Genomic DNA, 14,240 nt, shown 5'->3' on the forward strand with positions numbered 1-14,240 from the left:
CCAGTAAAAAACCCAGCTTAATAGTGCTTCAGCATTTCAAATGTTAAGCAGATTTACAACAACAAAACCAGGCTTTTGAAATTGAAATACATGTCTGGTTTTGATTTGTCATTCTCTTATAATGAAGAACATATACTGCTTCCCACTAGTATGATTTTTTAACAGAAGGCATGAGCTGTATAAAGTGGGAGCATAAAATGTGAAACAGGCTATTTTCATTAAAAAACAACAACAATGGGTTAAAGCAGTATGTGATGCAGAATGAAACTCCCCCCCCCCCAATCATATACAAAAAATAATTTATCCTTTTATCCTTTTTTCTCCATGCTGTAAGGAGGGCCTAATCTCAAAACTGTTGTTGGTCAGGTTAATCTTTCATTTTAATGGACAGGCTTAAAAATTCAGCATGGTGTGTTGGCTATGAATTTTCTAAAATCACCTTGCATTGTACTGTACAAGTATTTGTCCCACATTTGTCCTACCATAAAATGGTAAAACTTGACAGGAATTAAGAGAAGTGCAAAAGTGGCATTATACCACTTCTATATTCTCCCAGTCGTAAAGTTGGCCAGAGGCTGGCCAGCCTCAGGGTTTCTCTAATTTGTGTCCTCCTACCAACAGCTCCAAGGAACACTCAAAACCTTTCTTAACCTCTTGTAAGAAAGGACATTACCTACGGGTGAGAGTTAGACAGAGCATGATGTCCCTGTAGCGTGCCATGGCCTAATAAGTCAGAAGCTTTAACATATGCTGCAGAGTTTAAGAGCAAACGAGAAAAACCTGGAATTTTGTGTGAATGAGAAACAGAGCTGGAGAAATAAAAAGGAAACACTTTAGAAAAATATAAGCAGGCCCTTTCAATATATCTTCAGTCATTTGGATTCCAAATGGGCCCAGGATATCTAAAAGCGTGCTTCAAGCAATGGGATGAAGACCATTATCAACAACTTCACTCCTCTGGCACAATGGAACTCCTTATAAAAGATTAAATCTTGTCTGTGTGGGAGACAGAACTGTCTTTGGGGCTGGTCTGAGACTATAGAATGAACTCTCTCAGGAACTAAGGACCATCGCAAACCTTACTACCATCCAGTGCAAGTGTAAGGTGCATTTCTCTAACATATATACAAACTAATGTGGGTATTAAAAAAAGCAACAACAACAAAAAAACCCAAACCAAACCAAAAACAAACAACCCCACCTGTCAAAAGAAGACACTCCACTGCACACACTTCTCCCAGGAGAAGAAGATGAGAGAACATACATGTGGCAGAGGTCTAGTCACGTTGTTTAATGCACTACTGGAAAGCGCTCAGATACTACAGTGATGAGTGTGGTTTAAGAAGGTGTACAGAATAGAATGGTAATTGGAGATTTTTGGTTTCTGAACAGTTCTTTACCCTTATTATTATTAATTTACTCTTTTCATTCTTTCATTTACGAAACACTTAAGTTTTGGGAAATTATCTTATACCATGCACTTATTGTTTTATTAATTTTAATTTGTTCTGTCCATTGATAGATCAACTTATGCTTGAATATATATTATCTATTTGTTTGTAAATCCCACCCATTGCCAAGAAATAAAAACTATTTTTCAAATACATACCACATTTGGGTATGGGTACAGTGAGCAAGATCCTCAAGTACATGAGAGCTAAGCTTGACATACTGAGGAGAGAGGGGGCACACTCCAGCACAGTCCCCAAATATCCCCTCTGCATTGGAGGGTCAAGAATGGTTAGAATAAAGCCGACTTTATCACTTTTAGACACCTTTATTTCTGTATCACAATTTTTCCACAGGAAGGTTTAAATGGGATTTGAGTAGTGTTCAGGTCTTATGCTGGCTCTATGCACAGCGATGAATTTCACATGTTTTAAATAACTAGATGATAGCTGTGCTGTTGGCAGACGGGAGACTTAAGTCTTCAGGGCTGCCAATCCAACACCTTTTACTCCAAATATTTGGTGAAGGAAGTCACAGATGAAGCAGTGTGCAAACCATATTTGTTTGTGCAATTGTCACAACTGTACTCATAAACAGGGAAAATGCATGTGAAAATGGGAAGGCTTAGGTTGTCAATGCACATCTGGATTGCTCCCTTTTAAAAATGCAGCTTTTCTTTAGCACTGGATTTTTGTTTGGGTTTAGTGTTCAGGAAAGACAGATGATGACCTTACTGGAGGGGGAAATAAGTCCTCTGTATATACGCAGAACAAGGACAGGGAGAGTCAGCTGTAGTGAAACTTTGTCCCCATATCCTGCAAATATGCCTCAGCCACAAGGGAGGAGGGGCTTCCTGTGTGTTTTAGAATTTAGTCTCCATGCTCATGTAATGCTTGGTCTTTTTGCTGAGGGTGCCAATAAGACTGCTTATTAATCTCAGTTATACTGATGGGTTTGTGAAGTAGTATATGTCCTCTGGCATCCAGGCTAAGACTCCCCAAACTCTTCCCATAGTCACTCTACCCAGGGCAGGTTTCAAAACTGTGACCTAAAGGTGACTATAACCTTACCTGTCTCTTTAGCCATCAAATCCCCAAGTTTTTTTCAGAAAACAAAACAAAGTGATATTAATGTCAGTTCTTTTCAAACCATGAAGGAAACAAACCTTAAACAACAGAGAGGTGATATAAACACTAAACAATCATTCCCTGACCGTATCCTTTTCATCTTTTACCTGCATGAATCGTTTCTGATACTGCCAAGCTCAGCCTTTCAGTGCTTACTATGTTTATAGCACTGTTCAAAACCTGCCTCACAGAACACTTTACAAAACATAAAATGCCAGCAAACCTTGACATAAAATTCGACCAATAACAAAAATGAGGAAAGAGACAAAACTCCCACCATCAAACTTGATTAAAAAATGGAGGGCCAGATTCACCGCTGGCTGTGCAAAGAGAGAGCAGCCCAGGTTTGAGAGACTCTGGTAGGTACAGCTTGCTCCTATGACACTCCCCTTATAAGCCCAGTATAGGGATAATGTCAGAGGTGTGTTGCAGTGTGGCCAGATCGCGTTGTGCTCTGGCTATCCCCAACTGGTGTACAGTCTCTTTGGGGCCACTACCAGGTAGCATAGGTGAGAGACTAACTTATATTGAGTCTGGGGATATGGTAAGGGTGGAACCAAGCAGAGAACTGGGTAGTTGCCACTGGTTTCCTTATGTCCTCCCTGCTCCCCACTGCACTGAATGGATCTCAGCCACAGCAGAGAATCTGGCCCTAGCATAGTATCTGGAAATCTTGTGTTTTGGGGTTTGATAAATCATTTTCCACCAGGCTGCTATGTGTTGAGATGACATAAAACATTGTAGCCCACCTACTTATGTGAAGGGATTTATGTTCATCCTCATTTGTTGGGTGTGAGGGAGTTAGAGAGTAGCTGAACTTAGTAATGTCAGAAACAATCAAGTTGACAATGGCTGAATGTACAGCCAACAATGGGCTATATTCCTTGTAAGGGTGGGAAACATAAGGATTTACAGGGCTCACATGAATCCCAGACAAAATGTCAATTGTTGTGTATAGTCTCTGCTTTTCTGAGTGGCACAGAGGGTGGAGAGAGACAGGCAGAGGATATGGCTGTATCCCCACCATCACCTGCATCAGCCCAAGGAGAAGAATCAATGCACAGTGAGAACAGCCTACATTGGGAATGCTTTCCCTGTGAACAAAAAAGTGCAGGGTGCAGCCTAAATGGCATGGTCTAGTCCTATATTTGTACAGCAGTTGAGATTCTTTCCTTGTATGTAATTGTGGGATCATGACGACACCCTGGGATTATTTTTCTTAAGTCCCTAGCATGTTCTCTACCTTTTAAGGATGACTTCATTGTGATGTTGGTTGCAGGATCCTATGACTTACTTCTTATTCCAGAAGTATATCAATAAAGGTCATAATGCTCATAATGTCTGAAAGCTCCCTCCATGAGCATTATGGCAGGTTTTGGAACATCTAGGAGGGTTGAGGCAGTACTAAACACATTCCACCACCACCACTTAAAAAACGGGGAAAATAAAGAATCTGAACTAAATTCAATGATGCAGTGGGTGATGGATCAAGATCCGAGAAACAAGGATTTCTTGCAATTTTAAAATTCATGAGTTGTTTGATTGGCAGCCAATTTAGCTCTTTTAAATTGGTGAAATGTATTTTCTCTCATACCTCTGACTCATTTGAAATGTAATAGTTTCTTCTTTACAATTTGCTTAAGTGCCAGAATCTGATTTTAACAAAAGCTTTTGTTTGAGGTTCACAGAAGAAGTTGCCTGACTCATTCTTTCTAGTTCTGCCTCAAGGTTCAGTCAAATCCTGCAGTCTTTATTGAAGCAACATTCCCATTGAATTTATAGTTTTGCCTGGGAAAGAACTCTGGGATGCAGCACCAGAAAACCAGCACTTGTTCCAGGGTAAACAATAAGGAAACCTCAACTCCTGTGACAAAAAAGTGAGACTAAGCTACACATCAGCTCAATAACCTGCCCAGCATTCTTCCCTCTGAGCACAGGAGAACATACTGTGAGCACGACTGACAAGTGTTTTCATTTCACCACTTGCTATTATTTTTGTCTGTTGGTTTAGGTCATTAAACCCAATTACAAGGATTATTGGGTCACCTATGGTTAAATGTTACTTCAACTGGTAAATCCTTTGAACTGTCTGTCTCCCAACATTTTCTTGTAAATTACATGTTCCATCTCAAGAGATTTTCTCAGTAAAATGACATTTAATTAAACAAACCAGTTAAAAAAAAAAAGAGTCAGTTAAGCCCAATTAATTTCTTGAGTGGCATGATTCCACACTCCTCCCTGTCCACCATTTCCCATAAAAGAGTCCAACTGCAGTGTTGGACTGGATTTTTAAAAGAAGCTATATAATCAGGAGAAAATAATGCATCTCCATTGCCCAAAATCAATGCCATACACGTGCTATATTAGTAGAAGATTAAACAGACTAAACCATTAATAAGTATGTTTCAGATTACGGCTATTGGCATGCTAGCACCTGTCAGGGATGGTCTTAGTATACTTAACCCTGCTTCAGTGTGAGGTCCCTTCTGTGTTTCTATGTATATCCTATATTCTAAAGTATGATTATTAGGAAAGATTACACTACAACTAATGAAGTGTAGATTATGGGCTGTAGCCAGAAAGCTGTTTTAGAAGGGCAACTGTGGATTTTCCTTGCATAAGTGAATTCCTCCTAGTGTCATAAACACAAAGTGGCCTCATAGAAAGGATTTGCTAGGGGTAGGGTGGTGTGTCCTATATAACTATTGCAGCAACTATGATTGATATCAGCTGTTGTGATGCCCAGCTGCCACAGGATCAGATAAACGGAAACAGTGATTTAAAGCCACCTTCCATCATCCCGCCTCATTTGCACTGAGCCCCATGCAACTGAAAATGTGGCCCTACATGTATTATTGCTGTATTGTATTTCAGTATATTACTGTAAATCAGTTTACATTTCTCAAACCAACAGTGTTAATGAGTTAATTCATTGAATAATTGCCTCAATCACCACCTTGTAAACTACAATACAAGGTTTATCTGTCAAACTAAGCCTGTTCAAAGAACATCTTTCAACAGAACACAACAAATTTCTGCTATGCTGAGGAAATAATTCAGTCCACCTTGCTCTTTGAATGTTTGCCCTTGCACAGAGATTCCAGCAAGAATTCTAAGAGCATATTGTTTCCCCTTAAAGAAAAATATGGCAGCAATACATTTACAAAAATGTCACCATTTTGTTGCTGTTCTTTGAACAGCCCTTCTGGTCACACTTCCTTGCTTTTCACTCTACCCTACTTAGCTTCCAAAGCAGAAACATGCTTAAACTTTAAATATTATTTCAACTTACTCCAAAACCCCAGGGCACTGACACAGTCCCAATGCATTTAGGATTTTTCCCCATTAAAAAAATAAAGAAGAGAAACAACTTATAATGAATTCCACACCTGCGTAGCTGAAAGGCATCTTATGTATCGAGGGTCTCTGGGGTTTTTCAGGTCTGGAGATAATAATGTAGCAATTAAAGCAGGCATTGTAGTAACGTTCTCATCTGAGCAGATTTCTATCATCTGTAATTGACAGAGAATGTTTAATTTGAGACATTTTGTAAAATAATGTCTGGAACAGTTGTGTTACGTAGGGGGAAAGAAACCATATCCCAAGTAACATTACTTTTAGACAGATTAAATAAGGAATAATTCTACAGAAGCTAAGGGACTGCCCCTGTTCCAGGGGAAAAAAAGGTGTCTGTCTCTCTCTCTTGAAGAGAGATTTTTAAATGATTCTGCACTGTTGAGCTGGCACATTAGCAAAGAGATTAATAGCTGGGATTGTCAGTATTTGGCTTCCAGAAAACTAATAATGAATTTGCTCCATCCTGGAAACAACAGTCATTGTCACTTCATTTATGAGCTGAAAGGGAAAAGAGGATTGGGAAACATTAAAGGGAAGAGGTCAGGAAAAAAATCCCAGAAGCACTACTTTTAAAAAAATGAACATTAGTCATACACAAAGGCTCATCTGCTCTCATGCAGGATTTACAGTTGGGGTCACTCTATTGACCTCAGTGATGCTGCTCATGATTTACACCAATGTGAAGGAGAAGCAATTGAGACCCACTATGTTAAATTATTTTTTCTTTGCATCAATGACAAAGAACAAGACTTTATGTCACTGTGGCTACATTTCTATACAACTATAATTGCCAATTTTCAGGTATTTGTATATAATATTCAGACAACAATAACATTACTAAAATACAGTTATTGGAGTAAAGAGACCATTCAATTACAACAATATTAGTAGTTTTTAAAAAAATGAACATTTCATATTCAGGAAATTTGGAATTCAGGTTGAAAATCAAAAGTTTGAAAGTCAGGAATTTAGAATTTTGTAATTTAAAAACGTATATGCCAAAAATATGGAAATAAAAAGGTACTAACAACAACTCTGCTCTATTGCCTTTACTCTCCTTTACTTTCCAATATTTGTTGGTATGAACACCAATAAATGACATATTAAAGAAATTAGAGAGACAAAATGGGTGAAGTAATATCTTTTATTGGACCAACAGCTGTTGGTGAAAGATACAAGCTTCGAGCTACACAGAGCTCTACTTCAGGTCTGGGAAAGGTATTCAGAGTGTCACAACTAAATACAAGGTAGAACAGGTAGTTAACATATATTCTAACAGACAATCCAAGGTGAAGTGGCCAGTTAACATCTCTCCAGTCACAGGACAAAAAACGGGGGTTAGTGTGTTACAGAGTGTTCTAATAAGCCATAAATGCAGGGTCTTTATTAAAACTATGATTTTTTAGAATCTAGCAAAGTTATGAATTTATGCTATCAGGTGCATCTTTTGAAGTGTTGTACAAGTTTCCTTTGAGGATGAGGACTGAGAGGTCTGATATGGAGTGATCACTTTGTGAAAAATATTTGTCGTCGGCTGATAGGTATTTTGTCTTTTAACATTTTTCTGTGTGATTTCATTTGAGAGCACAGTGACTGTCTGGTGTACCTCATCCAGTGAACTAAATGCCACAATAACAACTAAGTGGGTGAAACCAGATAATCACTATGTTCTCAAAGGAACTCACAAAGGAAAATGGTAAGACAAAAACACCATATCAGCCAAGGGCAAGCACTTTTCATAAAACAAAAAGTCATGTTTTTAATAAAGACTCAGGACTCTCTGGTATCCTAGATTAATTCTGCAAGTTTCAGATGGGAAGAGAGATGAGACTGGAATTCATGTACAGCTCAGGGCCAGGGAAAGTTCATTTATGGGAAATTCCCTAATGTCCCCAGATACAATTCCACAGCTCCTTACAGCAGAGCATGTGCAGGTCCCATTTAGGCACCAATTGCCAGGACTGGTTAGCCCAGTGCACAGCCACTTGATTCTCCTGCTATCTAGGCCTAACAGGACCTCTAGGCCTAACATGTCATGTAAACATGCCCAGGATTTGCCTCATTTACTACTTGGTAATTAGTTATGATGACTTTGTCCGATGTTTCATGTGGAAGGGGAGTGAGAATTCAGACAAGGCCTGGTAGCGGTGTGGATTCTGCAATTTTGCTCTGTGATATGCTCCTTCCTTCTAACTACTTTTCAGAATCACTGCTGCTGGTCTGTCTGTTGCACCGACTTGACCTTTCAAGAGGTAAGCGCTGCTTACATTTGGAGAAATCAGCAAACACAACAGTCACAATGAACGGGCTATAATATAAAAATTGAACAAGCCATTTTTGCTTTAGATATGGCAAAAAAGATTGAATTTTGACAGAGAGAAAGAAAAATGTCTCAACAAATGCATTAGGGACAGCTTGTGAGGAGTGCATTTTAAACTTTAAAATTTCTGGGTCAAAAGGATCTAAATCCATATCCATCCCACCTAGTTTGCACTGTGTTTATCGTGGCTAATGTAGCTTCAGTATATTTTGCATTGCAACATTGCTGAGGATAACCTGAGCCCAGGGGAAAAAAATAGGAAAATGACTAATGTAGGTGAATCCAGGCTTATGATGTGAAGCCTGAATAAGTACAAATAATTTTTGTCAGCAGTATTTTAGTTACATGAATCAGATTTGGGCAGCTGATTGTACTTCTATAAATAATAGCATTAAAGCCCGTAAATTTCTGAACAGCTAACAACTTATTTAAGAGCATTAACAGTTTGTGACTCTACCTTAGGTTGTTAACTTTGAAAATGACCCTTCAGGCTAGATATGATTGATCTGGATGACATTACTGCATTGATATTGTCAATGTCACATTCTGAAAGTTACTCTGCTACCAACTACTATAAATGGAAGCTCATGAAGTGTATTTAATTTTAGAAGGCTTATAGTATAAAGTAACTCATCCTAGCAACATATTAGTAATAGCCTGATTATAGAGGACTTTATGACTGGAAAAAGGTAAGGATCACAGTCTTTTCCATAGCACAGAGACTGAGTGGAACAATATACAGTAGAAGTTTAGAGTTACGAACACCTCAGGAATGGAAGTTGTTTGTAACTCTGAAATGTTCATAATTCTGAAAAAAATGTTATGGTTGTTCTTTCAAAAGTTTACAGCTGATCATTTCCTTACCTTGTCAAATCTCTTTTTTTTTACTTTTTTTTTTAGTAGTTTATGTTTAACACAGTACTGTACTGTACAATATTTGCTTTTTTTGGGGTCTCTGCTGCCTGATTGTGTGCTTCAGGTTCCAAATGATGTGTGTTTGACTGGAAGTTCGTAAGTCTGAGGTTCTACTGTAGAGGCAGGAACACTTCTTTTAAGAAATGTCAAGACACTGGAATTCCTATCTTTTCTTCAGGTAGTTTCTCTAACTGAAGAGTGTATTTGCATGGAGCTGATAAGTAAGAATTATAATTTACAGCACTGAAAATAATCAATTATGTCTCCAGAACATTTTATCTACCAAAATAATGTATCCAAAATTAAATATCCTTTCTCAGAATTGTTTTCTGACAATTTTTCTTCTCCAGTAGTCTGAGAATTAATACCATTTCACTTTTAGGAAACATATCTTGGTGCCTTCCCCTCCCTAATAGCTTAGAGATGTGGTAAGAGGAGTGACCACATAGCAATAAAGCTAATACTGGTAAACTGAACAGACCGTGGGAATATAAGACTGCACTTATGCCCATACTACCAACTTCACAGTATATGTTTTTTTTAAAGAACAAAAACAAAACAACTATTGATAAAAAGAAAATATTCCCACATGGTTTGTGCCAAACCATTTATAATCTGAAAATAATGTATTTCACCACATAATAAATCCCCTAATATTATGGCTGTATCACATTAACACATAGTTTAATTAGGCTTTATACCAAGTTCCTATTATTTCCCTAGTGTAAAATTGGCAGGGGGTATCTTTGGCTGAGCTGCTGTTAGTCACTATTGTTCTTAGGAATTACCTAATACAAAACAAAACAAAGGAACTGGAGTATTTGAAAACGTCTCATAATGTCCCCTTTTGCAAGTGAGGGAGCGAGAAATATATATACTTGCAGAAGTGGACATTATCTGTCTATCTGTCTATCTAATCACTGCTTTCTCCCTCCCTCACTTGCAGAAGGAGACATTATGAGAAGTTTTCAAATACTCCAGTTGCTATGTTTTTGTGTGTGTACATATATATAAACAAACAGAACCAGGAAAGTTTGAGAGGAAATTAGTAAGACAAAAGCTGCCAGCCTCTTTCATTATATCAGAGATTCCACACCTTCTATTTTCTGATAAACTATTGGGCTCACTTACTACAGATCACAATTCAATGGAATTTTCCACACAAGTGCAGCTATTTCAAAGCTCTTCATATATTTCTTTAAATTTACAGGAAGCAGGCTCTCTGATATGTGTGGGATCATGGGGGCTCTCTGTGGGCACAAGGGCCTCCTCACATGGAACTGTTTGCAGGATCCAGACAGCTTAGACCCTAAACTCTTCAGCACAGGGATCTACCTCTATGGGTATGTCTACATTGCAATTAGACACCCACAGCTGGCCCTTGCCAGTTGACTCAGGCTCACGGGGCTTGGGCAGCAGGGCTGTGTAAGTCATTGCAGCTCAGGGCTGCAGCCTGAGCTCTGGGACCCTTCCACCTCACAAGGTCCTATATTCCAGGCTCCAGGCTGAGGCCAGATGTCTACACTGCAATTAAACAGCCCCACATGCTCAAACCCCATAAGCCCACTCAGCTGGCATGGGCCAACCCATGTTTTTTAAATTGCAGTGTAGACACATAGCAATTCAGAGTGCCTAGAACAATAGGGCCCTGAGCTGAGCATGGACTCTTTATGATACTGTAATGTAAATATTAAACAAATTAATAATAATAGATTTTCAGTGTTGTTGTAGCCATGTTGGTTCCAGTATATTAGAGAGACAAGATGGATATTAGGGAGACAAGCTTTCAAACTACACAGAGAGCTCTTTTGCAGGTCGGTGTAGTTTGAAAGCTTGTCTCTTTCACCAGTAGAAGTTGATCCAGTATTGATTTGGTAGTTAGAATTACCTAATAATCTGGTATGTGGCTGTTCAGAAGTGTTTTTAAATTACTTCCACTGTTGTTGTTTTATTGTTCTGTTTGTATTCTGTTTTTGTTTTGGTATTTTTTTTAACCTACATTGTTTGTAATTTTGTTGAGGTTGGGATGTTATTTTTATTAGTTAATAAGAAATTGTTTTTATGACTGTTGTTCAGCACCCCAGGCATTTTTGTAGGGTGCTTTATAAAGATGTTTATTAATTATTAATTATTATTATTATAGAGGGCAAAATTAGCAAGCACTGTTTGAAAAGCCTATTTTAAAATTTGAAATGGGATTTTTGTACTTTATTTTACTTTGTTTCATTAGTAACATATTTATTTAGAAATCTCTTCTTCACACTCAGTTCATTTCCTTTCATATTTGGGAGTTTACTGTAGTAGTGCTGTAGAAAGAGACTCTTTCCTTCCGCTTTCTCCTCTCCCCACTTCTTCATTGAGTGCAATGCTATGCTTTGGAGTCACATTTCCTTATGGTCTGCTGCCTTCTGCTCAGAAATTAGCTGGCAGGGAAAAGACTGCCTGTAGAGAAAGCACCTGCTAAAAAATTATCCTTCACTTTGCCTCCTAAAGACCTGAAGTTTTCTGAAAATAAAGTGACATTTTGGGGGGCGGGAGGGGGGGAAGAGACAGAGTGGAGAGGGTCGGAAATGAATTCTGGGATTTGAACCTAATCCTATAGTTTTAATTCCAGCTCGGACCCAACACCAAAAGAGGTGTATTTTCCAAATGTGCTCCAGATGTGGATCAGGATGGTAGAAATCTTATTATAGCATCTGATTATACAAGTTTGCCACTTTCTTGAGTCAAAATGTAATGAAAAACAGCTCATGAGACTTTTGTGCCTTTGAATCAAAACCTTATCCGAAACCTTAGCTCGGTTCAGGTTGAGCACAAATATCAAGCCTACTCTGGATCTGGAACCTGACCCATCAGTCCTTTGTTAATGAAAATAGTTTTGTGGGTCAAGAGAAAAATGCGAGAATAGATTAAATTCCTGTAAGTCTGATCCATCCTGTAAGAGCCATACTAAATTGTGATATCACAAGAGATTCTGCAGCATTTGTATTCCACATATTGTACCACCAGCAGTTTATCAGAACACCATAGCATAAATTTAGCTGAGATAAATACTTGCATAAATGAGAGTCTGTTCCTAAGACAATATGATTTTTTGAGTTTCTTTGCAAATCTGATGGTTTCTGCAATGCATTAGAAAATGTTCCTTCTCAGAGCATTCAGATTAACAACAGAGAAGGTGAAGTATGTTGTGATAGCATAAAACCTAGAACACCTGTTACTGATTCATACAACCAATTTTCACAAACATTAAAAAAAACCTTCCAGGAACATGTTAAAGGGTTTTTAAATACACTATATGCATCATCAAAGCTTTTTAAATCTAGGGATGATATTTAAATAATATTAAAAATTCTGTAAAACACATGAGAAGTTAAGTTCTCCTTGAAGTTCACTGGAGTAATCCTGCTGATTTAAACCCCATTTAGAATTTGGTGTGAGGTCTCTGTAATCATTAAGGAGACAGATTGTTTTGAGAGAAAGCACAGTACTTTTATTAACTGCATACTTTTGGCTGATCTTCACAGAAAGAGAAGGAATTTCTTTTTCTTTATTTCCCCGCCTGAGTCTACTACATTCTACTGGTGGCTAGCTGCAGTATGGGGGGATTCCACCTTCTTTTGAAGCTTGAGGCATTGGCCACTGCCCCAAGTAGGAGACCTGAAGGATTAATAGTCTGAACCACTAAGTATTCCTATGTTGATACTAAAAATGTCCAGAGTGAATACCTTGTATTTGCTGAAGGAAAAAGAATCATTCTTTAAATCAAAATCTGTCATGAGTTACACTGTGATACTCCACTGTTATTGTGTTATGCAAGTGTTACTGGAGGCTACATTTGGCCCTCTTTGAGTTAATAAGCAAGGAAGGCAATTCTCATTATTTCTCTTAAATGTTAATCAGTGTTAATGTTAATTAGTTAATTAAATATGAATGTTAATTAAATGTTAATTTTGGATACATTTTAATTGGTGTTAAGTCCAGACTCCGAGTTAAAAATATTTCAACAATTTAGCATCTTCTTAGCAAAGTGTTCAAAGTATTTCCACCAATGTCAAATGACGTACCAAGGCCTGGTTCTCAGAGCTGTTGAATGCCCATTACACTCATGATAGATGGGAATAGCTCAGCACATCTCAGGAGCAGATCACAGAATAATATGTCCTGATACTGGTCTAAATGGTAACACTTTCCCAGTCCCTTTCAGGGGCTTTTAACACAGAAAATTGCCCACGACAGCAAATGTTATTATATACTTACTGTACTTACGGCTGTTGAAAGAAATAACAGGGACTGAAAAGCCGTAAGGCAACAACAAAGCCAGAAAGAATGATGTGGCCGGGGAAGGACTGAAGACAGCATGGGCTATCTTCAGGGTAAGACCTGGACCAGCAATCTAAATAAAAATTGGAGCTGAATGGCTAATAATCTGGCAAACTTAAATCAGGATCACCTGGGTTGCTGCAGATCCAGCACTCCTGAAGGATCAGAATTGAGTACAACTGACCTCCCTGTCCTTAGCAAACAACATAATACCTTTTAATGGATTAGTACTAATGGGTTTAGGACATATTTTACAAGATAAATCTCATTTTCTCAATAACATTCACAGTTTAGGCACCAGAACCACTCAGTTTCCCTTCGAGTTTCAAGTATCCATAATGCTCATGAGAAAACAATCTAATTTCATAAGATGTGCCATCAACTATATCCAGAAATTTATATCTTGATTCACGTGAGCACCTCTCTGCTTCAAGATTAGAAGATGTATCCATCTGAGTTCTATGTTTAGCCATAAATTAATATGCTGGTGCTCTTGTTATTGATAATAAAATTCCAGGAGTAACAGGTTTAAACAACTTTTCAAAATAGGTATGCTGAATTAAAACGAGTACTACATACTCCTCTTTAAGGCTAGGTCTACACTACGGGGGGAGGGGGTTCAACCTAAGATACGCAACTTCAGCTTCGTGAATAGCATAGCTGAAGTTGCGTATTTTAGGTCGACTTACCTGGCTGTGAGGACGGCAGCGAGTCGACCGCTGCTGATCCGCCGTCGACTCCGCTTCCGC

The sequence above is a fragment of the Emys orbicularis genome, chromosome 6, assembly GCF_028017835.1.
Source record: "Emys orbicularis isolate rEmyOrb1 chromosome 6, rEmyOrb1.hap1, whole genome shotgun sequence".
Classification (NCBI taxonomy): Eukaryota; Metazoa; Chordata; order Testudines; family Emydidae; genus Emys; species Emys orbicularis.